The sequence below is a fragment of the Lepidochelys kempii genome, chromosome 8 (assembly GCF_965140285.1).
Source record: "Lepidochelys kempii isolate rLepKem1 chromosome 8, rLepKem1.hap1, whole genome shotgun sequence".
NCBI lineage: Eukaryota > Metazoa > Chordata > Testudines > Cheloniidae > Lepidochelys > Lepidochelys kempii.
The window spans coordinates 46,299,972-46,324,784 of NC_136387.1; the positions used below are offsets into that span (position 1 = coordinate 46,299,972).

The 24,813-nt window shown below is 49.5% G+C and overlaps 1 pseudogene; it reads right to left on the minus strand.

Moving 5' to 3' along the window:
* Positions 1-987: 987 nt before the first annotated feature.
* LOC140916451 (flavin-containing monooxygenase 1-like) lies at positions 988-23,908 on the minus strand (annotated as a pseudogene).
* Positions 23,909-24,813: the final 905 nt, after the last annotated feature.

Here is a 24,813-nt window from a genome sequence, read left to right on the forward strand (position 1 = left end):
ATTCCTTATACAGATAAGCCTCCATGCTCTTACCTACCCCAGAACTTCAAACAGACTGGGTTAACCGGTTCGAACTGGAAGAGATATCACAATGTATGTTGAACCAAGCTATAAAAGCTCATCCCTGTTCTTTGTTCGGGGCTTCACCATTTTCCTCTGAAAAGGAATTGGTGAGCCCTTCAGCTGTCGTATTCGCTAGCAATAAAGTGCCTCACTTTATCTAAGAGCCAAGACTCTGTGTTTTGTTTGGCTAATACAGAAGTCCAGGGAAGGCTACCCTCCTAACCCTAGACGGGAGGGGAACCCTTTTTCCCTAACAATGCCAACTAACTCCAGAGAGATTTGAGGGATCTCAGCGCCTTGCAGGTGAGGGGCCTTGCGATTTTAACAACTGATTATTAAAACCCAGGGACTTTAAATTTCCCATTCCTTTATCTGAGAAATGTCAATGTAAGGGGAGAAGAGACAATTATGGTCTCCTAGCCTGACCTCCTGTGTAGCACAGGACAAAGAATCCCACCTACTGATTCCTGAATCATGCCCACAGCTTCCGGCTGAGCTAAAGCGTCTCTTTCCCAGATGCCCATTCCTAACAGATTTTAGCTAGCCCTAATAAATCACTTTTAAAAGAAATGAGTGTCCACACAGGGGCCTGCACCAGTTTACCATCACACGTTTAGTTAAATCTGTGCAATGGTCTCAGGTAGACAGGTCTTGGTATATAGTTTAGTTAGAGGAGAAATGTTTTAGTGACATTGCTTAAAGTTTGATTAACTTTAGAAACCCTTCTGTTTTTCCAGGACCTTTGTCTGTTTTGCTTTCCTGCTTCCCCATATAGAGACATTGTCTAGCCAGAAAAGATTTATCCATGCAGGCTTGTACATCACACCAGGACTACTTGAAACCAAGAAAAATTGCAGCGAAGAGAGCAAAAAGGCCGATTAGTTTAAGCAAATTGAAACAGAAGTTTAGAGGCTCCTCTACAACTCATGTTCTTGTGGCCTTCACTATCCGGTCCCATTGGGTCAGGATGGCATTTTTGGCTCCATCCCACTTCCCTGGTCCAGTCAGGCGGTACTGGTACACTATGCATGGACCAAAGAAAATGTTCATGGCCAGGATTGGATTTTTGAAGAGCAGAGCCAGCACATTGGGTTTTGTGCTGATCAAGGAGGCAAGTTCATCAATATACACGAGGCAATCAGTTTTCAGGATATTGTCATAGGACAAACTGAACCTTATCGAATCAGAAAAGAAGGGGAAGGGATGTCATTCTGATCAATAGGTAAAACAGAGGAGATGCTATTGAAATTCAGTCCCATTTTTTTTTCATTTGCAGTTTGATCTGCTTGATCATCAGTGGGTTTCTTTGAATAGATATTCCAAACTTCCTGTATAATTACATAGCTCCTAGCTAAAAGATGGACTTCCAACACACTCGATGTAGGCTAATTGAATCCACATCTAGATTTTGGACACCCCAATAAAGAGATAGGGAGCAGCCACCAAATTTGGAACTGCATTCTGATAACCTCCCAAAGTTCAGGGGTTTCTAAATCTGGCTCAAAGTCTTTTGCATTAGGTGACAAGGCTTACCAGCGAATTTTGTTTTTCTTCACCTCGTTGATCTCTTCCACCATGGTGCTCACTGGAGGCAGCTGACACAAGCCTAGAAACCAGAAAAGGGATTGTCGTCATGAAGTGGTGGACCTGTTCAACTTCAGTTGGGATTTTAAACCAATTTAGTTACACCGGTGAAAAGGCTGGTGTGGACGCTCTTATTTCAATTTAGCTTACTTCAGTTATGAGCAGATTTAAACAATGCTGAAATAAACCACGGAAATAAGAGCATCCACACAGGTGTTTGTGCCCATTTAGCTAAACTGGTGCCAGAGTCATTTGGAGCTTGTTCTCAGATTGGAAACCCTGGCTCCTGTTCCCCGAAGGAGAGAGAACTCATGGCTTGTCAGCTGGACAAGTGGCCTAATTGTTCTAATGAACCATCTCAAATCACATCCTCTCTTACACCTTGTCTAGTCTAGGATTTAAAGAGGTGCTCTCTAACCTTCTGGGAGAAAACTGAAGCCAGAGAAATTCCAATTAGATATAAGGCAATATTTTAACACTGAGGGTGAGTAATCATTGGAACAAACAAAAGAGAAATAGTGGTTTCTCTGTTTCTTGATGTCTTCACATCTGAAAGAGATGCTTTAGCCAAACACAAGTTATTGAGCTCAATATGGGGGCGGAGGTGAAATTTAAGGCCTGTGCTGTACAGGAGGTTGGACTGGCTCATCTAACATCTCTTCTGCCCTTAAACTCTTTGAATCTGTGAAGATGTTTGAGAAGTCTACTGTTCAAATCTACACTGATTTGTCTACAAGAGCTAAACTGGCTGAAGCTTAGGTTCCCCCTAGACCAGTGGCTCTCAACTTTTCCAGACTATTGTCCCTTTTTCAGGAGGCTGATTTGTCTTGCATACCCCCAAATTTCACCTCACTTAAAAACTGCTTGCTGACAAAATCAAACATAAAAAACACAAAAGTGTCACAGCATCCTATAACTGAAAAATTGCTCACTTTCTCATTTTGACCATAGTTATAAAATAAATCAGCTGGAATATAAATATTGTACTTACATTTCAGTGTGTTTTTCACTTGTGAGCCTTGTCTAATGTCGAGCCCCAAGCAGCAGGGCTGACGCCCAAGCCCCAGGTGGTGGGACTGACGCATATAACTCAGCTTCATGGAGCCCCTTGTGGCATGGGGCCCCGGGCAATTGCCCTGCTTGCCACCTCCTAATGCTGGCCCTGCACTTGTGACCCCCCCTCAAACCCATCCTATAGCCCCCCTAAAGGTTGCAACCCCCAGGTTAAGAAACACTGATTTAGATTAGTTGAGTACCCCCTGGAGAATCTCTGCGTACCCCTAGTTGAGAACCATTGCCACAGACTACCGGTATCACCAGGGCTTTGTCTGCACCAGACTTCTGAAACATCTTAGTTGGAATGTGTTAGCTAGTGCCTTCTAACAACCTCCTCTATTCTAGTCTAGACACTGCTTTGGAGGCTCTTTCTCTGATGACTGGGATTTGAATCCTCGTCTGTAGGAACCAGGGACCAGAACATTATTTCAATCACACAGTGTGATTTTGGAGTAACCCTGTTAAAGTCCACAACATTTACTCTGAAATTACACTGATATAACTGAGATCAGGATCTGCCCCAAAGGAGCAACACTGGCGTGAAACCAGTGGATGTGAGATCAAAATCAGGCCCCAGGTTGTCCTGAGTGTAACACTGTTCTCTCCGGTGATGAGAAACTGCCTCCCTCCACGAGAAAAGGATGAACCAGCCTGTTGGATTCTGCCTGGTCTTAGTGCAGCAGTGGAGAATCCCGGTTATTACCGGCTCTGCCTGGTAACACAAAAGCTCTTCCATTTTTCCTGCCCCTAAAGGGATACAGCTGCCTATCAGTGGGTCAGGAATGTACCTTTAAGGCCCAGGACTGTGGTGGGCCTCAAGGGGACACAATGCCTCCTGAAACTCTTGAGTGAGTCTGGCCACTGCACCATCCACAAGGAGCTGACGTGAGCGCTCATGTCATGGCTTCCCAATTGTTACAAACAGAGGGCCCTCTTCTCTCACCACTGAATACAAATAAACTTCCCTTTTCTTCAAGGGGAGTTACCTGTATCTTAGAGGATAAAACAGGGCTCTGCAATTCTATTCAGACAGATCCAGCTCACTATTTCCAAGATGATTCTTGGGGTATTTTGCTTGTTCATGTATTAAGGATGCCACTGGGTTGTAAAATGTTCTATAAGATGGTAAAGTGTGGAGCAACCCAATTTAGATACCAGTCTATGAGCACTACCTTTCCTAGTCCTGGATGAATCCCTTTGAGGTCTGCATCGCCATGGGGCGACATACCCACTTGCTCACCACCTGTGTCTGAAACACTGCCTTTTTCTTTGAGGAAGTGCTCACGTCGTACTAACCTTCCTGCTCCACCTACCCTTAAAGACTCGTGTGACCCAGTGAGCTTGAATTTCTACAACTGGCATGACTGCGCCAAGTGGCTTGATGAGGCCAACTATGGCCAGGGTTGGCTTCTCCAGATGGGGGGGGGGGGGAAGATATATGTGTACAGGGATGCCTGCTTCTTTTCAACTTTGACAAGAGATTCCTCAAGGAAAGGGAAGGAGAACTTGTATCCTGTGGCAAAGACGATGACATCAACAGGCTCCTCTGTGGGGCTATTCTGAAACACGACTGAGTTTTCCTTGATCTCCTTCAGACTGTTTTACTGAGACTTTTCCAGTGATGATACAGCCTGGAAGGTCATCATTCAGCACAGGCTCCCGTATCACATCTCTGCATTGAAACAGAAACAGTTAGAATGCTGGGGGCAACCAGGGCAACCCCATGTGCTTCAGCAGCGAGCTGGAGAATGACCTCCAACCTGGAAGACTCAGAAATGTGAAAGCAGGGTTCTGTTTACCACCCAACTCCGAACGAGACTCCAGGGTCTTGAAGTCTTTAAAGTCACCCCTCCTGTAACCTGCTATATTCACGCAAACATCACTGTCAGCTCTCCTGGGTTCTGGTCCGTTCGCCCACAGTACTTTTACAGAGTCACTTTTCAGAGCAGAAATGCACTTCAAAAACTGTCTGACTCTTTATGAGTCTCTACATAATGAAAGCTTAGTGGGCAGGACTAGCTCCTGGCCACAGGAGTGGCAGAAGGTCCCTAAAAGTGGGGGGCCACTGGTGCCCGAACCATGGCTCTGGCTCCCGTACGCTGCCCCTTCCCCCGAGGCCCTGCTCCCATGTGCTGCCCCCTGCCCCAACCCTCAGGCCCCGCTCCTACGCGCCACCCCTACCCGCCCTGAGGCCCTGCTCCTGTGCACTGCCCTTTCCTCCTGAGGCCCCACTCCCATGCTACCTCTTCCCCCAAGACCTCACCGCGCTGCTCACTCCTCTCCGCCCTTCCCCCCACATCACTCTCCCTTATAGCTGGTAATAAGTGGGAGGGCCATGGCTCCTGCCCACCCCATTCCAGCACCCCTGCCTGGGGCTGTACAATGCTAGTGTTCCACACCTCTACACAGAGCAGGCCAGGAGACCCACTTCTTCAGCTGTCCTATGAAAACCTAGCTGATCACATCTCGAACCCTGCCTTCTGGTGTAGATTTATACATTCCTATGTTACATCTAGGGTTGCCAGGTATCTGGTTTTCAACAAGAACCCCAGTTGAAAAGGGACCCTGATGACTTCAGCCATTAGAAGTCTGGTTGGCGGGGCTGGCAGGCTCCCTACCTGGTGCCGTGCAGCTCCCAGAAGTGGCGAGATGTTCCTCGGCTCCTAGGCGAGGGGCAGCTGGGTGGCTCCATGCACTGTCCCCGCCCTTCCCCAAGCACAGGCTCTGCAGCTCTCATTGGCTGGGAAACGTGGCCAATGGGAGCTGTGGGGGTGGCGCCTCTGGGCGGAGGCAGCGCGCACTGCACAGAGCTGCCTGGCCCCTCCACCAAGCAGCCAAGGGACATGTCTCCACTTCCAGGGACCCCCCAACCTGAGGTCAGCACCACCCAGAGCCTGCTCCCATTCTCACACCCGCACTCTCTGCCCCAGCCCAGAGTCTCCTCCCTGAGCCTGCCCCATCCCCTCTCCTGCACCCCAACCCCCTGCCCCAGCTCAGAGCCCCTTCCTGCACCTGGGCCCAGGGAGGGAATTCCGGATCACATTTATGAAATGAGTTAGGAAGACCATGTCCCATGGGTAACCATTGTCAAACACTCAACTGATCACCCACGCACCTCGGCCAGTGCTGATCATCACCTAGAAGACAGAGCAGCAAAGCTTTGGAGGGTGAATTGCTTTCCTTGCATTTACGAAACTAATCCCAGACAAGGATTGTCCCCTGACTTTACCCAGCTAACCAATGAGCAAAGACTTTGAGGTCTCTCAGAATTGTGTGAGGGAGGTGTAGGGGTAGGACAAAGCCATATTGGACTCCTCAGTCCAAGTGCCGCTACCTTGGAAGCCACAATGCCATAAAGACACTGTTGGATTATGTTAAAGGACTAGAGACTGTTGGGTCTGGTAGCACTTTTCATTGCCTCATGGGTCTCTGAAAAAGCAATATTCCAATTCTGTGCAAATAACCTCTAGAACAGTGGTCGCCAAATGTTGAGGGTCACTTCCCCCCCCTTACCCCATTCCCCCCCCCCTCGGGGCCAGGAGCAAGCCCGTGGCTCGGGGACGCAGACGGGGTAAGGGTGTTGAGGCTAGGGCCACAGCTGGGGGTGGGTCTGGGGTCGGGAGCAGGGCTGGAGCAGAGGCCAGGGGCTGAAGCTGGGGGCGGGGGTGGGAGTGGAGCTGCAGTTGGGCTGCGGTGGGAGCAGGGCCAGAAGCCTGGGACACAGCTGTGGGTGGGACCAGAGCCGAGCTGGGGGCAGGGATGGGATGGATAGTGCTCCCCCTCCGCCCCCTGTGGGGGCCGGCCCAGGCCCTGCTCTGCCCCCACCCGAAGGTTCCTCTGCACCCCCACAGTTTGAGGTTCTCAGTTCCTTTCTCCTGACAGTTTGCTTGGTGTGATTTCTAAATGGCTTCATTGCTGCCTGTCACTGCATATAACAAAAATTAACATCACTCTCCCTGCGGACTTGAAAGGAACTGGAAGAACTGTACCTTTTTAGCCACATGACTGGCCTCAACGGTGATATCCACTCCAGAATTCCCCATGCCAATCACAAGGACTCTCTTCCCCTCAGACACATCTGGATGCTTGTAATGGCGGCTGTGAAAGTACTTGCCTTGAAACGTCTCTGTCCCTGTGAGGAAGAGGGGAAGGGTCTCACTGACACGAGGGATGATCAATGGCACTTTAGGGTATCTGGCAAATATCACTTAAATAACTGTCAATTATAATTTGGGGCCATATTCTGGAGTCTGTTGGCGTTAATGGGAGGTGTGTTTTGGTGGTGAGGACAGAAAAAAAAAACAGATGACTTCAGGATTTGGCTTGTTGCTATTATATTTTTCAGGGGATAAATAGTCCTAATAACCTTAATCTTTGCCCTTTCTTGGAGACTTGCTCCTGGAGAGGGGAGGGGGCCTAAGTCCTAAGGCCCTTCCAGAGAAATGGAGCGACTTCTTTAGGGATATGGTAGATTCTCCCATACTTGGAACCTTCCTATGCACACTGGATGCCTTTCTAAAAGGGAGGCTCTAGCTCCAGTTCAAGTGATGGGCTGGATGCAGACAGTGTCTGGGAGAGGTTCCATGGCCTGTATTATGCAGGAGGTCTTGGAATCAATGAAAAGTGATTGCCCTGCAGACATGGTGATCAGCAGAGCCAGGGAGGAGAAAGCAGATAGAACTGTCCCTGTCTCGCTTCTCCTCCCACAGAAACCAGAACTAGGAGAATCGCCAAGGGTCATGGTGGAGTCTCCGTCACTGGCAGTTTTTAAATCAAGATTGGATGTTTCCTTAGGAATTATGTTGGGGAATTATGCCAGTGCTATACAGGAGGTCAGGCTAGATTATCACAATGGACCCTTCTGGTCAGGGAATCTATGACTGGAGCAGGGGAGAGAAGGAACTACCACCTCCTTATCCCTCAGCCCCCAACAGCAAGTAAAGGAAACAGGATTGGGCCCCAAATGTTTTAAAGTGATTTCTATGGCTTTGAGTGGGTGTGTGTAACTAACAACGCTGGAGTTACTATACCGTTAAAAAAGTGCTACAGTAGAGACCCGACAGCACTACATTATTCTGGATAATCACACTGGACCTACTGTAGCTCATGAAAGCTTATGCTCAAATACATTTGATAGTCTCTAAGGTGCCACAAGTACTCCTTTTCTTTTTGCGGATACAGACTAACACGGCTGCTACTCTGAAACTAGACCTACTGTCGATCTACGTTTGTAAGGGCAACTGGTTCAGAAATAAACAAGACATTCTAATCCATGGTCAGCAATGGATTTGGTGACAGGACCCTAGTCCCACTGCAACCCGCTTAGGAATGTACCACTGGAAACTTTGTTGTCCATTCCTCCCCCTCCAAAGTGAGCTCTGTGGTTAGAAAATCTGAGATAATGCAACTGCAGCCAGTGTTTAAAAACTGATGGTAGCACAGAGCAACACCCAGTTCCTCCTGGTGGTCCAGAGAGATGGCTGTGTTTAACACACCAATTGGGAGAATGCAGGTTATTTAAAAAAAAAACCAAAAACCAGCAAAACCTGCTGTGAATCTTTCGTCCTCATTCTTGAGAAGCACTTGACAAAGTTAAATGGTGGAGAAAGATTAGGGAAAGGCCTACAACTTCTGTTTGGTGATTATGTGCCAAATTCAAATGCGGCTGTAATCAGGTGCAATTCCACAGAAGCTTTGTCTGCTTTCACCACAGATTAATTTGGCCCCGCGCTATTTTTGTTGCCCTAACCCACACCAATAACGCTTTCTAACTTGTTAGTGCAGCCAGCTTCTCTGAACAGCCTTCTTAAGAGAAATAATCATGTCCCTTGGAAGCATGCCTATCAATTAGCCAGACCTGAAAAAGGGATAGCTGGAAAACAAAAGCTTTTCCCTAATTATGCATGTCAATATGATGGCAGTTGCCAGATCCAGGAAATTAGAACATGGAAACAAAAATGTTTCCATCTGTGGATTTGTTAGTCTTCTTGCCAAACACACGCAAATACTTAATAGTAAACACTAGACATCCTGTACCAGGAAAAGACTCCAGCAGTAGAGATGGATCAGAGAGATAGCCAATGCAAACCATAACAGCATCAAAGACAGCTGACTCCTGCTTCCCATGAAACTCCGTGACAATAGCCCACTGGCCAGTGGCAGAGAAATCTGGGCATTTCCTTACACTGATGACTGTGGTCTGAATCATTGAACCAAACAAATATCGTCCATCAGCATGAGATATGAGTGTAACAAATATAAGTAAACAGTCTACGAAAATGTGTGCTTAGGAAAATTTTCTGGACCATTTTCCAGATAGGGAGGGGGACAGCCCTGACTTTGGCCTGTAGGAAGATTTATTTAAATCATGAGTAGAGCTGGTCAAAGTTTGCCACTTCTGCAAAACCAGAGTTGTCCACGAGAAAGTTTCCATTTTGCAGAAAAAAAATTGAATTTCTGACGGGAAAATGTTTATGACAGCCTCCTGGCTGCTCGCCTGGAATGCTCTTATCAATTTAACCTTCTGCCAATGAAAGAGACAAGCTTTCCTTGAAGGCTGCAGAGGCCTCCCTGCCTCTCCCCCACCCCACAGCTCTGGGAGCCAGAGATGGAGTCTGAGTGGCTGGGTTCTCTGCCTCTCTGACATCCCCAGGGAAGCTGCAAAGGTTTCAGTTCCGAGGTGGATGTTTTTTCTTGAAAACTCTTCCCACAACATAAAAAACCTGCATTTCTGACATTTTGTCCCAGTTTGGGACTTTCCCCCCCTCCCGAAAATCACCACATTTTTTGTGAGGGCCTTCCATTTTGCAGCCAGCTCTGATTGTAAGTTTCTTGGGGCAGGGACTGTCTTTGTGTTGTATATTTGCACAGTGCCTATCACAGCAGGGCCCTGGATCACATTTTCAAGGGTATTTAGGCACCTGAGGATTCAGATTGGCACCTCGTGGGGTTTTCAGAAGTGCCTAACTCCTGTTGATTTCAGTGGGAGTTAGGTACCATGATGCTTTAGAAAAATCCCATTAGATGCCTTTTTGCATCTTTAGGCACCTAAATACCTTTAGAAATCTGGCCCCTGGTCTGGATGGGGGCTCATAAGCACCACAATACAAGTTATACATAATAAATAGCCTGACTCAGAGAGGTGTCTGATTCCTGTGATCCTTGTCTGACCCCATCCAAGCTCAGCACTTTCGGCGCCAAAGGCATGAGCCTAGACTGCTTACCTGAAGAAGTTCCTCCGTCAGCTGGCAGTTCTGGTAGATTGTTATCTTCTCATGTGGACCAGCCGCTACATTTTATAACTCATCTTGAACTGGCTGTGCTTCAGAAGGCCAAACTGCTTGGCACACATCCTGAGATACTCCAGGACTTGGGAGTTGGACAGAAAGACTGGAAAATCCTCAGGATACAGGAAGTCTGTGAAGGCCGACATCTCCTTGCAGGTGTTACTGACCATGGATTTATAAAGGCTGGGCCTCCCATCTTCAACATGTTCCTATCGGCACAGTGTCACAGGGAAGGGTGAATGCATTCTATGCATGCAGCCCGGGAGAGCATACGCCTACCAACCCCTTTTTGTTCACAGCGTTTGGTTTCCACTCAAGGCGGGACACAGACGAGATTAGGAATTAGAATTTGGCCCAGGCTGTTGCACTCACAACAGAATTAAACTGATCACCGCTGATCTCTGCACAAATGTCACGGAGGGGGAACAGCAGGGCCCCTTTCCTCTGCCGTGTGCAGCCGCAAAGAGGGCAGGGGGAATGTCCACACTGGCATTCCCTAAGGATCCAGTGTGGAGGGAAGCACTAGACACTCCAGAGGGAGCACTGCCTCAGGAGTCATCTGAGGCCAGGGCCCTCTTCCCCTCCACATCAGCTAGCACTCTGATAGGAGGCCATTCTACAGCCTTTTATGATAGCTGTGTCCATGGCAGCACTCTGCCTGCGTCACCACTCCGTGGGCGGAATGCCTCCTCCAGAATGCATGTCCCCGCCGTCCTACTGCCGCTGTGGCTGCAGCATCTACCACCCGAGCCTTGATGTTGGGAAGGAACGTTCCATCGTGGCACATTGGCAGCAACCTTTAGGGCCGTTTCCCCTTTCTCTGGGGCACCGAGGGTATGTCTACACTGCAATTGAAAACCCATGGCTGGCCCGTGCCAGCTGATTTGGACTTGGGGGGGGCTCTGGCTAAGGGGGTGTGTAGATCTTTGGGCTCAAGATCGGGCTCTGGGGCCCCATGAGAGGGGAGGGTTCCAGAGCGTGGGCTCCAGCCTGAGCCTGTCTACACTGCAATCAAACAGCCCCTTAGCTTGAGCCCCGTGAGCCAGAGTCAGATGACACTGGCCAGCCACCAGTGTGTGACTGCAGCATAGACACATCCTGAGGGAGCATTTGAGCATGTTCCACATAATCAAGTCCCTGAGACTATGTGAGGGACGGACATCTGTGACTCCTGTCCTTCCCACCTTCCCTTTCTTGTCCCCATGGGCTTTCAAGGAGGCGGCTTCACCAGACAGAGAGGAGTCTGCCAGGATCTGAAGTGTTTTCTGCACTCCCTGTGAATTAAAGCACTGATTTTCCCCTTCTCACACAGGGACAGCGTGAAAGACAATGGACTCAAATACTGGGGAATTTGTTGCTGATGTTTTCACTTAGGCTTGCACAGCTGAATTCTTATGCATTGCGTGGCACTTTGTCACATGAGCTGCTCAGGCCAATTACTAGGCCGCTCTGAAGATATTTTGCCAACTCCAGTCATTTTTTAGGAAGAACTTCCAGGACGGGGTGTGGATTAGAAGAACAGACATGGGACAAGGGAGTCAGGGCTCTTAAAATTCTGTTCCTCAGCTGCCAACTAATTTACTGGTATGACCTTGGGCACATTTTGACTTCTCTGTGCCTCAGTTTCTCCACCCATCAGGTGGGGTTAATAATATAGTGGATGCCAATCATTAGCAAGCTTAATAAAGGCAACTTGTGGTTATTAGCAACATTTTCCCTGAGAACTGATCCCATCCCCTTGACCTTAATGTTAACGGCTTTCAGATATTAGCAACTGGCTTGTTGCTTATTGACTATTCTTTTGGAAGAGACATTCCCCTTGTAATGAATTTGCTGGCTTTGAGTCTGCAGCCCAGACAGCTGGTGGGAGAAACTGTGCAGCCCTGTGGACCCCCACGGCCTCCTACTGTCCATGGAAAACCCTGGCTGCAGGCAGATTTGTGGGCTGCAGCCAGGGAAGGAAGCACTGGGACATGCTGAGCCCAGGTCCCTGATGCCAGGGCAGGGTGCAGGGCAAAGAGAGAAGGAGGAAGTACTGTGCAGCCCCACCCTTGCAGAAAGCCCCAGCTTCTGCTGTCACAGCTTGCATGGGACTTTGGCCATTATTCAAAGGTTGCCAATAAACTGCTTTTTGCTGGTAAATGAGTAGTTGCTAATGACCGACATCAGCTGTGGCGTCTAACTCGCAGGGGCTTCTGAGGATTAATTAGTTACCAGTACAGCAGTTTGAAGATGCTAAGTATCATTGTACAATAGGGATAGACTGGGATGCAGGGACTTAGGACCTACTTAATGTAATACCTCTCTCCCCCCCCCCCCCCCCGACAGTGCTGGGAATATGTCTGTGTAAGTTTCAGAATTCCATTTGATTCTATGAACTCCATTTTCTACTCTAACCCTCAGTGTGGAATAAAACTTTTGTTGTGGTACAATACAGATCTGAAAGAGGGAATGCAAAAGCCCCAGGGTGAGAAGAGAAGCAGGAAGAAGTGTTAGACCCTGCTTTTAAAAGAGACACGTTCCCTAACAAGAAAGCAAGAGCCCATTGCTAGAAGCAGAAAACTGAGCAGGAGGAGGGGCAGGCTGGAGGGCTCTATGCCCTGAAGGACACTGATCTCGCCACTCCCTTTGGGGTTTGGTCGCCAAGGCAGGGTCTTACATTCAGGTGTTCCTTGTTTTCCCATAGATCTGTATCTCATATGTGTTCGAAAAGTATGTCTACACTGGGGCAGGGAACGTAATCCCCATACCCATGCTAGCTTAGATTGAGCTAGCACATGAATTACAGCAGTCTAGCCATGGTGGCAGAAGTGAGGACAGGGGCTAGCCACCCCAAGTATGAAACCATCCATGACCCTAGGTACGTACTTAGGTGACTAGCTCTGCTCATGGCTCATGCCACCATCTCTCCATTGCTATTTTTAGTATGCCAGCTCTCCCAGAGCGAGGGCAGGTATGTCTGCCCAAGCTGGAAATAACAGTTCCAGCTCCAGTGTAGAGATACCCTGAGAGTAAAGTGTACGTGCTTAAGGTGTTCCTTCGCAAGGGCTGAATTCCTCGCTTTATCTGTTACGTGTCCCCGAAGGATTAAACTCCAAGTGCCCATGTGTGTGGAGCTCTGGTGAGAGTGGGCATAAGCTACTTGAGGGGGGCCAGCACTGGTCTTGAGGCTGAGGGCAGCATGGAGGGTGCCAGCCAGAGAGTTTGCATCCTGGCACTGTGTCTGAACGCTGCTCAAACCTAGGGGCCTGGGGAGCATGCGGGATCCAAACTTTGCATCCAATACAGAGGCTTGTGACTGCCACACCCCAGTGTTCGAATGGGACACTGCCATTCTTTGAACAAACTAGTTCTGTTTAAGGCTGTTGAGCTAGATTGACTTCATTTCTTGGTTAATGAAAAGTGTCTTCTGGTTACTGGCCTGGGACGCACAGGTGTAGCTAGTGACATGTAAACAGCTTACTCCACAGGCAATGAACCGCCCCACTTACTGTGAATCTCCAGATACCTCCGATGTCGTCGCTTCTCTCAAAGCAGGTGGGCTCCAGCTCCTCATCCAGGCAGCACTTAATGGAGGTCAGTCCACTCACACCAGCTCCGATAATTGCAACTCTCTTCACCGTGGCTGCCCTTTACTGGGGGGAGATCATGCAGTCTTGCTGGTGGGTAGAATTCAGGGCATAGAGTTGGTATCACTTCAGTGAAAAGAATCAGCAATTTATATTATAAACAAAGAGGACAGTGTTATGGAGAAAGTAATTACCAGTTTGCCTCTCAGATTCAACAGGCACATCTGCCATTCCTGTTCATTATACAAAGGGGGTTGGATGATCTTAAGTAGCAGATGCTCATGTGTGGTTAAAGAGCAACAGAATTCAGTTAGTATTTGTGATACTGGGGACTGTGCCTTTATGGGCTGAGCTTCCCAGACAGAGAGCTTGAGCGGGGGCACTGTGAATCTCTTGTTGTTATGCACAGCCATTTGGGGCCAGACTAAAGGTTGCCAACCCTCCAGGATTGTCCGGGAGCCTCCAGGAACTAAACATTAATCTTTAAAGATTAAGTCACGTGATTAAATCTCCAGGAATATGTCCAACCGAAATTGGCAAGAGACACAGCCTCAAGTCCCTCTTGCAAGTACTAAGTGATCACTGAACATTGCAGTGATAGAGTTCTCCTCCAAAGACAGAGACATGGTCCTATTAAATCGAATATTGCAACAAGAATATGTGTTTTTCAACAGAATTACCCTGCATAAAAATAGCTAACAAACATTTAAGGCCAGAAGTGATCACTATCATGATCTAGCCTGACCTCCTGCATAAACACAGAATTTATAATTTTATCCAATAATTCCTCTGCATTGTGCCCAATATCTTGTGGCTGATCCAGGACCTCTCTTTTAGAAGGACATGGAGGCTTCATTGAAAGAATTCAAGTGATAAAGCCTCCAGCACACAGTTTGGTAAGTTATTCCAATAGTTAATTACCCTCACTGTTAAAAATGTGCAACTTATTGCCAGTTTGAATGTTTCTAGCATCAGCTCCCAGCCACTGGAATGTCTTACGTCTTTCTCTGACGATGAGTTTTCTGTTAATAAGTTCAAGTTTTAGGAGAAAACGGATTTTTTTCCCGTTCACGTTTTCAATTTTTGGTGAAAACCCAATTTTTTCATGGAAAAATTTCAACAGCCATGAGGTTTGGGGGGGTTTTGCTTGTTTTCACTGACTTTTTTTAGGAAAAAAAGATCATGTCCTGACCAGCTCTGTTGCTTCGGTTCCTACCTCCTAGCACAGAAGTTGGAGCGTACACTACAGAAACACATCCTGTTTACCTGCTCTTGTTTATTAAATTAGCACTTTTTCTGCCCAGTAATTGCACCTTTTTGCATCCATTTGTATTTATTAAGGACTCTCTAAAGCCATCTGCCAGGAAACGAATACACACGTGTCAAAACTGAACAAAGTTTGCATAAGGCACATCCTAGCTTCTATTGTCTCAAGTGCTTTTCGGCTTGCCTGTCATAGAAGTTCAGCTGTGCATGAAAATCTATATCTATATAATTCTATATCTAATCTATCTATATCTGCTTCCAGCTGGTCTATTAGTCAACGTAAAGTTGCAGAGGTGATTCTAAAGTAAACCAAATGCATTGCGGGAAAACCATCCCCAGTCATCTGTACTAGTTAAAGAGCTGTGCCTATTAACTGTGTCCCTATCATGTGGTCCCACTTTACCTTCTGTGTGCATAGATTGATTTAGTTCCCTTACCTCACATATGTGTCTTGTTTGTGGAAGCCACGTCCCTTCACAAGGGTGTCTGGGCAGCTAGGGAAAGCATCACTCGCAGTAATTCAACTTCCACAGCACTGGAAGAATATTGGACACACAACAATATGTGCGGGGAGTTCTCTTAATGTGGAACTGCCCCCTTTCCCTTGGCAGTTACATAACTGATCCTTGCTGGCATTGGCAGGAGCAAAGTTCTCAGATGTGGGAGGCTGTCTGATTGCTTTTCAAAACCAGCAAACAAGGGACCCATGCAATCTGAGCTGTGGGACTAGATGGAGACCCAGAGACAGCAAGGGCTTATTGCTGTTAGGTGGAAATAGGTAAATAGTTCCCTAATCACAGCAAGACATGAATTTGGCAGGAAGGGATGCTGACTTGCAAACTGGTTCCACAGCCTGCATTGCATTGAGGAGCTAAAGGGCTTTGGGCAAGCTCCGTGCTACTGATGACACTGGGCCCTGCAAAGGAGAAGCTGGGCTTTTGTTTCCAAAAGGAAGAGAGGTTCTGATTTTCTGTTTTGGCTGAGCCTGCTCAGGGTACGAAATGTGGGGCAGCAGTAGAAGGCTGAGGAGACTCACCTTGTGCCTCCCGGATTGCAGACCAGGCCCCTGGTTTACATTACAGCACCTTCAGGGCCGCTGTAACTTACACAGGGCTGCCTATGGCCCCAAGAGGCCATCTGGGCAGCTGACAGGAGCCTGGCTACAGCAGATCATGTCCCTGTGTGTTTGCTATGCCGTGGGGTGTAACAGGAGGCCCAGATCCCTTATGTTGACTGTGTGCCACTACTGGAGTGGATGAAGTGGTTGGATTTTCCATCACAATACAGCCCCTAAGTCTCTAGCCCTTTTGCCTGTCTAAGGCAGCCCCCCAAATGAAACCCTATTGTCATGGTATCACAGTTCAGGGCAATTGCCCCTGTGTTTCCCCTCCCTGATCCCTTGAGGGCACCTACTCTAGCCCCCTGACTCCTCAGCCGTCACCTCTTGTGCAGAGACTTGCATCTCTCCCCATTCCGACAGGGGTCTTTCCCATGTTGTACAGTTCCCTGCCTACAGTGCAATATCCCCTGTAAGCCAGACTGCCTGACGAGGCCAGCATCTTCACGTTGCTTTCTCTCTGTGGGCTCTGAATGGCTGTAATCGCCAGCAGTCACAAGTTCCCACCCAACTCTAAGCAAGCACTTTTATCCTTAAGGTGAAAGCATGACAGAGAAAACATACAAAAACATTAAGAGTTACTATACATGTGCTATACACACATATATATGCAAAGGTTACCAGAAGTCACCCCTCAGTCTTATGGAGTCTCAGACAAAAGTCCTTCCAACACTTCCCAAGAAGGATTGGGTGCCCCCTTGGCCAGAAGGTCCTGTCTGTTTGCAGGATCTGCACTGGCGTCAGTTTAAACTCAGGCTATTATTGTAAAAGTCTTGTCTTTGCCCGTTAGTCTCTGGAGAATCCAGTTGAACCAGTTTAGGTGAGATTCTCTGCATGGTGACATCTCCTTGGAGGTGTTACAACCTGTGTGAATTTGCCTAATCACCTCCACCATTCTCAGTTCCTCTCCCCTATGGAATTATATGCAATCCCTGGCCCATGGTACATAAAGCTAATGCAGTAAGATCTCACAAAGACACTGCAGAAAATAGTCATCTCTGTTGCACGTGGTTCCCGAGGTAACTGCACTGGCCCTCCTTCTTGGCCTCTGAGGGCACCCCACTAAGGTGTCCAGCTGCTAGTCATCACCTTTCTCAGGTTCCTCCAGACTGGTGACTTATGCTGCAATTTACCGTGATCAAGTCAGAGTGTAGTTCAGCACCTGCTGTCCTGTTGTCGCAGGGGCAAGGACAGGGTTAACCAGCTCTCATGATGAAAGGTATTATTTAGTCAGGACAAAAGCACAATGGAGAGAACATATATTGGAAACAATAAACAGCTTCCATGCAAAGCTATCTGACCACGTGTCACTCATCTGCCACATGGACACCTTGGCAAGCTCCAAAGTCCTTGAAACCCTTGCTGCAGAATATGTCCCTGTAATGGGGTTCACTCACCACTTTAGCTCCTCCTGCTGGCTGTCTTAGGAATTAGCCCTGTGTTAGTGGTTCCTCACTGCCATCACTCCTGCGCTAGGACCCACGTCTCTCGAAGGACCGCAGCGTCCACTTCAGCGACACAGCCCTCTGGCCACGCCACACACTGTGCTCCCCGCTTCCGGGGGACCTGCAGTCCGCTATTCAGCCACTTCCCTTAGTGGCTACTGCAGCGAATTGTCTGACCACTTCTTCATGGCCCTAGCATCCTCTTTGTTCTTGCGTCAGGGTCTCAGCCTGAAAACACCAGCAGCCAGCCAGGAATTGTCTCTCACTCTCCTGATCCCGGCTAGCAGCACGGCTCTGTCCAGGGTGCTGGCAGTTCTCTGCCCTCCAGAGACACAGTCCTTCCTCCCTGGGCTCCCAGCAGAGAACTGCCTTCCTCTGCTCTGCAGCTCCCTGTTAAAATGGGCTTGCTTGGCCCTGATTGGCTGCATCCTGTGCAGCTTCGCTAGAGCTCTTCCCTTAGAGCCCAGAGTGGGGCAGGTGCTCCATCACAGTCTCTCTTGGTCACTGTAGCATATCAGGCCTTGGAGCGGGGAAGAGTGACCCCTCTTCTCTGCCAGGCTGGTCACTTTATCCCATCCTCAGTTCTTTGTTTGATGTCCTTCAGCCAGTTCCAATCACGATGTGTCGTTCTCTCTGTGCATGCGTGTCTGTGTGTGTGCACGCTACCTGGGTTTGTGGGATTCTTAAAAAGAGGTGCCAAAATTATGGGATATGGATGGCATTATGGGATGGAAAAAGTTGCATGGTGGGAACTTGGCCCCGCAGTCAGAGATCCCTGGGCTAGTCCCTTCTAGCCCCCAGCCCACTGAGAAAATTTCCCAAAAGACATTGCACCGATGGCAACGCATGGCATACAGTATACCTATTCGTGGTGCACCACACTTCATATCAATAGAGGCACTTCTCGGGACTACCTGCAGTGCTGATGCAAGCAGCCAAGTATGCACGTGCTTGAGCAACGTCCAAGCTTTGGTGACTATGTGTTGTGATAACTTGGGTTGACCACAGTTTGTAGACATGGCCCTAGGGAGGAAATCAATTCTTGCCCCTCACTGGGTAGTGACACCAGTGATAAGTCCAGACTAGTTACGCAGATAGTTCATTAAAATATTACAGACAATTCCCATGTTTGTCACAGATGTACAGATGTCTAATATGCATTGAATATTTTGGTAGTGAATTACTAGGGCCTAGTTCCTCATGTGTATTTAGGCACCTAACTCCCATTGAAATCAATGAGAACTAGGCATCTAACTCTCATTGAAGTTCTGGGCTTATGTCTCTCTCTCTCTGCCCCTTCCATCAGGAAGCAATCCCTCTATTCTCCTGTCCACAAGGAGGGTTTCAGTAATCACCTCTTTGCCTATTCCACGTTATCTCCTGCTAAAGGAACTTAAGACAATGAGAGATCAACACCCACTTCCCAAACTACAAGACATATTGTCGAAGAAACCTCCAAATCCTCAGATAGGAAACAGAACATAAAAACAGGATGTGTCTCTTATTTTATTGCAAGCCCTAAAGGATGTGCAATGCTTTATACATTCTTTGGTTATATAAATGTATGAACTAGGTCCTCTATAATGGATTCTTGCTGATTTTCTTTCTAAATGATTGCTGCACTCTTAAAATTATTGGACTTCTTTAACAGAAGGAGGAAAAAAGACCATTGAAAGACATAAGCAACTTTTGAAATATTAAATGAAATTGCTTGACAAGCAGGAAGGGGAGGAATTCCAGTTAATAGCAGACATTAATAGAGAAATACAATTCTTAAAATGCAAAGATATGAAAAGCATCGAAGAAATTTGTTACACGTCAACACTATCAACAAAAGCCACTGAGAAACCAGGAGCGTGGAAATCTGAGAGCACATTCAGCAAGTTGGCAATAGAAACAAGAGGATTGACCTCTTCCACCGGACCCCAAACAGGGTATATAAACCGAGGTCAGCATGGTGAGGGTCAGAGTGTGCTTAACCCACATGGACAGTCTCTTGCCACCTTCAGGGCCACAGGCTCAGAAGAATTTGCTGAACCACAAAAGCTGCAGAACCCAGAAATGCCACCAGACATGTGGACAGACTCTCCAAGAGCTTCTAGGCCTGAGAGGTGGCAAGACTCATTTCAGGGACTGTATTTCTCTCTGTTAATTCAAATCAGTATAGGAAAGTCCCCTTGTAGAATCAGCTGTCTTTCTAGCAAGAGACCAAGAAAACATATTACGGATTTTAATGGACTACTGCTATCTGCATCTTCTCCTTCGTAAGTCCAAGTACATTGGCACAAGAGAACTGGGAACAATAACTTTAAGCAATTGTTTTTGATGTTTTAAACTTGTTTCTTCCATACCAAACATTAGAACAAGCAGGGATCACATTCCTAAGAGCGCCTTAAGGTAAGTGCAGCCTCACGCCTTGCAGAAGTACTGGAAGTGTGATGATATAGATGCTAAAGGACTGATAATTGACGATTACAAGGAAATGTAATAAGAAATCTTGATGATTTGCATTGCTCTGGCTGGTCTTGGCGCTATTTATGTCAATTGGTTGCATGCCAGCATGTTATATTCAGTGTATAATTCTCAAAAGCACCAAAATGACTTATATGCTTAAGTCCCATTTTCACTGTAAGGCACAGTGTACAGCGTACACAAAAGGAAGTGCTAGGATCTCAAATTCATAACTGACGTTTTCACAACGGTTGAACTTTTTGGACTCCCCTCCCCTGCTGTGTTCCCTCAGATTGTCAGTTTGAGACCCTGGCTGGCTGGGGTTGTCATAGTATGGGGCAGGCAGTTAAGTTGAGCCCTGGTCCATCCAGACCCCTGAGTCTTTAAAGAGGTTGTGATAGGGTGCTCTACTCACCGCTGGACAGCACCACCTCCTGGCAGTTCTGGGGATTAGCTCCGTCAGGCCAACACCCCTTCCTGTGGTCACACTCCATCACTTTCTCCCTCTGCAGGCCTTCTCGTGCACCAGGAATTGCAACCTCCTTCTTTGTGATTTGGCCCTCCGGCCAGATCACTCTGTGGTTTCCCCTTCTGGGGTAGGGCAGTCTTTTGGGGCAAACTGTCCCAGGCAGTCCACTCTCCACTGCCTGGTCTGTGCCACTTCCCCAGTGGCAGGTAAGGGAACCCAGGCCCACCCTCTACTCTGGGTTCCAGCCCAGGGGCTTGCTGATCAGCAGCCTAGGTCTGCACTATCTTATGCCTTGCTGCTTTCCCCTGAGCCTTTCCTACTTTTCTGGCTCTCCCTCGCTCTGGGTTTGCCAGCCCTACAACTCCCTCCTCCCAGAGGGCAACTGTCAGGTACTTGTCTCTATAGCCTGAACACATCTCCCTTCTCCCAGGAAGTGACTGCAGACTCCTTCCCTGCAACCCCTCTCTGCTATCAGCTCCCTGGCTTTATACAGGCCCCTCTTGTTCCTGTCCACCTGAGCCTCATTTAACCAATCCCCGCTCCCTGGCTCCTCTTCCCTGCCCACCCCTGGCCACCATAACCCTTCCCAGTCTTGTGTGGGTGGACACCCCGGCACAGAGGTCTAAAACGTCTATTGCTTAAATATAAAATAGTTCAAAGTACTTGGAATATGGTGATTACAGAAAATAAGTTGCAACTGTTTTACTCTGTGTTAGGCCTGGTCTTGACCACTACGTACTGTACAGGAGTAGAAGAGTTTAAACCATGTTGCCCACTGTGGTGCTACTGAGTCGAGTTGTTGAGCCGTGTTAAACTGTGTTTGAGAGATTTTAGTTTGAACTCTTTCATCCAGGCCCCCTGAGCCTCTCTCTGCTCTGCACTACAGGTGTTTGTACTCTCAGAAGTAATACAGAATCCTGTGCCTTCAAAGAACAGGCTCTGAGTTTGAAGAGCATTACAATAGTTCCCTTCCCTGAGCCCCTGGAGGTGGGCTCCTGAAGGATGCTAGCATTTTAGCCATCACATGTCATCTAGACCTACTCTCAACAGGGTTAGACAAAGTGATAACATTGCTGGCAGCTGAGCTCCTCTAGCATTCCCACCATTGCTAGCTGTGGTAGCGACAGTGGGAGAAACTTGCCTATTTTAGCATAATCTGGGGAAGCAACTTTCCAATGCGTGATCTCTGCTGGATCTGCAGCGGTCAGCCAGAACTGAAGGGGCAACAGGACCATGGCTGCTGGCTGGAGAATTGGATGGTTCTGCACAGTAGCCACTGTGACAAAGTTCCTCCTGTGCCTTGGTGGGTCCTGCACCTATTCGCGGATTTGCTCGCCTCAGAGATTCATGGCAGCCCTCAGTTTGGCCACTTTTGCTAGTGGCTCAAACCTGCCGTTCACTCAGCTAACCTCATTGTTGGCCAGCGTGGGGAAAGGGAGAAGAACAATCCCCGCAGTCTCTGCTGACCCACCTAGTGGGTCAGGGGATAGGCCAGGGACCTTCCCCTCTTGTGGGACCCACAGTCCAGGTCACCTCCTCTTGTATCAAATAGGGAGATGAGGGGGGATGGGGGGAACCCGGGCCCGCCCTCTACTCCGGATTCCAGCCCAGGGCCCTGTGGATTGCAGCTGTCTACAGTGGCTCTTGTAACAGCTACGTGACAGCTACAACTCCTTGGGCTACTTCCCTATGGCTTCCTCCCAACTCCTTCTTTATCCTCACCACAGGACCTTCCTCCTGATGTCTGATAACACTTGTACGCCTCAGTCCTCCAGCAGTACACCTTCTCACACCTCTTGCTCCCAGCTCCTCGCACAAACCTCACTAACTGAAGTGAGGTCCTTTTTAAACCAGGTGCCCTGATTAACCTGCCTGTCCTAAATGATTCTGGTAACTTCTTAATTGGCTCCAGGTGTCCTAATTAGCCTGCCTTAATTGGTTCCAGCAACTTCCTGATCGTTCTGGAACTGCGCCTGTTAATTGCGAGGCCGTTTTCCGGCTCTCAGTACATTCACGTATCCGGGCGGAGTTCCTCTGGGCAGCGTCCACCGACTCCCTTGACACCTTCGAGGAGCGGTGGGCGCTGTCCGGGGTTCTCTGCTCGGTGACCCCGTCCGGTTCTCTCCGTCTGACCCTCTGATTGAGGGAAAGAGCGAGAGCCGCCAGTCACAGCCGTTAGTTGCTGTGAATACCATCATTATTGTTTTCTAGGAGGGGTCCTATAATACATGGGTGTACCCCCCCTCCCTCCCAACCACCCACCCCGCAGCCGTGCCCATTTTGTTGGGCACTCTCAGGAGAGGGAGGGTCGGTGACCCTGGGCGCGGCACTAGGTACCTCGAGAGGGTGGAAGACCACGAGTGTCGAGGAAGCCCCCCCGCTCTAGGCCACCAGGTAACTCAGGAGGGTGGAAGACCACGAGTGCCGAGGAAGCCCCCCCGCTCTGGGCACGGGCTAACCTGAACACCTCTCCCTCCTGAAAGCTGTTGTGTTATACCTCTTGATTGCGTTGTTTTGTTACTAAGTTTTTTTTTCTCCTTTTGTATTCTCTGTAATTGTTACAAATAAATTTCCTTTCTGTTTAAAAAAAAAAACAAAAAACAAAAAAAAAACAAAAAACTGCGCCTGTTACCTTACCCAGGGAAAAGTGACCTGCTTAACCTGGGACCAATATCTCTCCCTTTGATTGCCAGCTGCCTGCAATCTGGCAGGACCTGTTGAGGAGGGTGCGGCAGGGATACCGCTGGGCATAGGAGAGGGCCCGCCCCAGAAGGAATCTTCCCTCCCTCGTGCTGCCCCACCATTACTGCCCCGAATCCCTGAGCCATCGCCCCTGCCCTCCAACCTGACCCCTGTTAGCCAGCCCCCAGATGATACCATGGAGGGCTGGGCCCTAGTACAGGGGAGGCAGGGCAAGCGGAAGGCTCGAGCTCCGCTCCTTCCATCCGATGCGGAAGCCCCCTGGACGACCAGGAAGGGGGGCACTGATGCTGAGCCTTCTGCCTTGCCCACGGGTTTATTCCATCCACCGGTGCCGGCTGGGGAAGACGTGGCAGCACCGGAGAGAAGCGCCACCCCTCCACTGGAGTCCCTTCCCATGGAGGCCTCCAATGGAGCCCCTCCTGCCCCGGTACCATCTGAAGCCCCTGCAAGCCCCGAGGCGAGCGATGCTTTGGGTGCTGGCGGGGAGAACTCCGGGGTGGTGGAAGGCAATCTCCCTTCCATCTACGAGGAGATCGAGGCCCTGGGACTGACCCCGGTCACTCGGGGGGAGGACGACCCTCTGCCAGCGGGCCTTGATCTGCGCGATCTCACCCCTGCCCCCCTTTCTCCATGCTTCCTCCCCCTAACCCTTCTTCCGCTCCCGCCTCTGAGGGTCCCCTGGATTCTTCCATCTGCCCGGCCACAGGTGGCATCCCGCTGACAGCCGCCGAGCCTACTGAGGTGACGGCTGGTGCCTCGCGGCCGGGACCTGAGTCACCAGGGGCATCCCTCAATGGTGTGGGGCAACTGACCTCCTTCCCGGGCAGTGGCCCCACCGCAGATCGTCCACCTCCTGATGCCATGGCTGTCACACCCGCCATAGAGCCTGAGCCCGGCATCACGGAGGGCCCCTTCCCACCCCCCAGACCTCTGAGCCAGACCCAGAGGGGCCACCTCCCAGTGGCCCGGCTACTGGGACCCAGGATCCCGCCTCTGCCCCCTCCCCGACCCTGTTCCTGACCCTTGCCCTGGCCCTACTCCTGACACCTTCCCTGCCCCTGATGCCAACCCTGTCCCTATCCCCTCCACCTCCTGTGATGCCATTGCCGCCCCTGAGGCTGTCTCCTTCCCTTTCCCAGAGGATGGCCCCCAGGGAGCGGCCTTCATGTTCCCCTGTCCCGACCCACTAGGGGCTGCTATCTTACCTCCACTGCTCAGCAATGAGCCAGGGTCTGAGGTGGGCCATGTGGCGCCAGCCTATTGGGCGCCATGTCGGGGGTCTGCCCTTTGCTTGCCCATTTTGGTGGGCCACGGGCTGTGCCAGGAGCCCCTCCAGAGGGAGGCCAGAGGCCAGTGACCCTGGCACCCCATACGCTGAGAGAAGAGCTGTGGGAGTTTCTAGAAGACGTCCGTGGCTCCCGCAACATGGTGCAGCTCGCTCTCCAGCGATGGGGGGATTTTCATCAAATCCTCCGGGCCGTGAGGGCCCTTATGGGGGAGGGTGAAAGGACCAGGAAGCAGGCCGCTACTTCCTACCAGCGGGTCCGCGGCTTCCGTGACTTATTGCTCACCTACGGGGTAGGTCACGCTTTGCTGCGTGGCCCAATGGGGACTGTGAGCGACCCTGCCGGTGAGGATCCCTCCCAGCCCTCCTCATGGCACCCATCATCTTTGCAACATTGAACACCTGAGGCTGTAGGATGGTCTGTGCAGGTGCCAGGTGCTCTCCTTCCTCTGTGGTTTTCCTGCAGGAGACCCATACGGATCCCGCCACCGAAGACAGCTGGCAGCTGGGGTGGCGGGA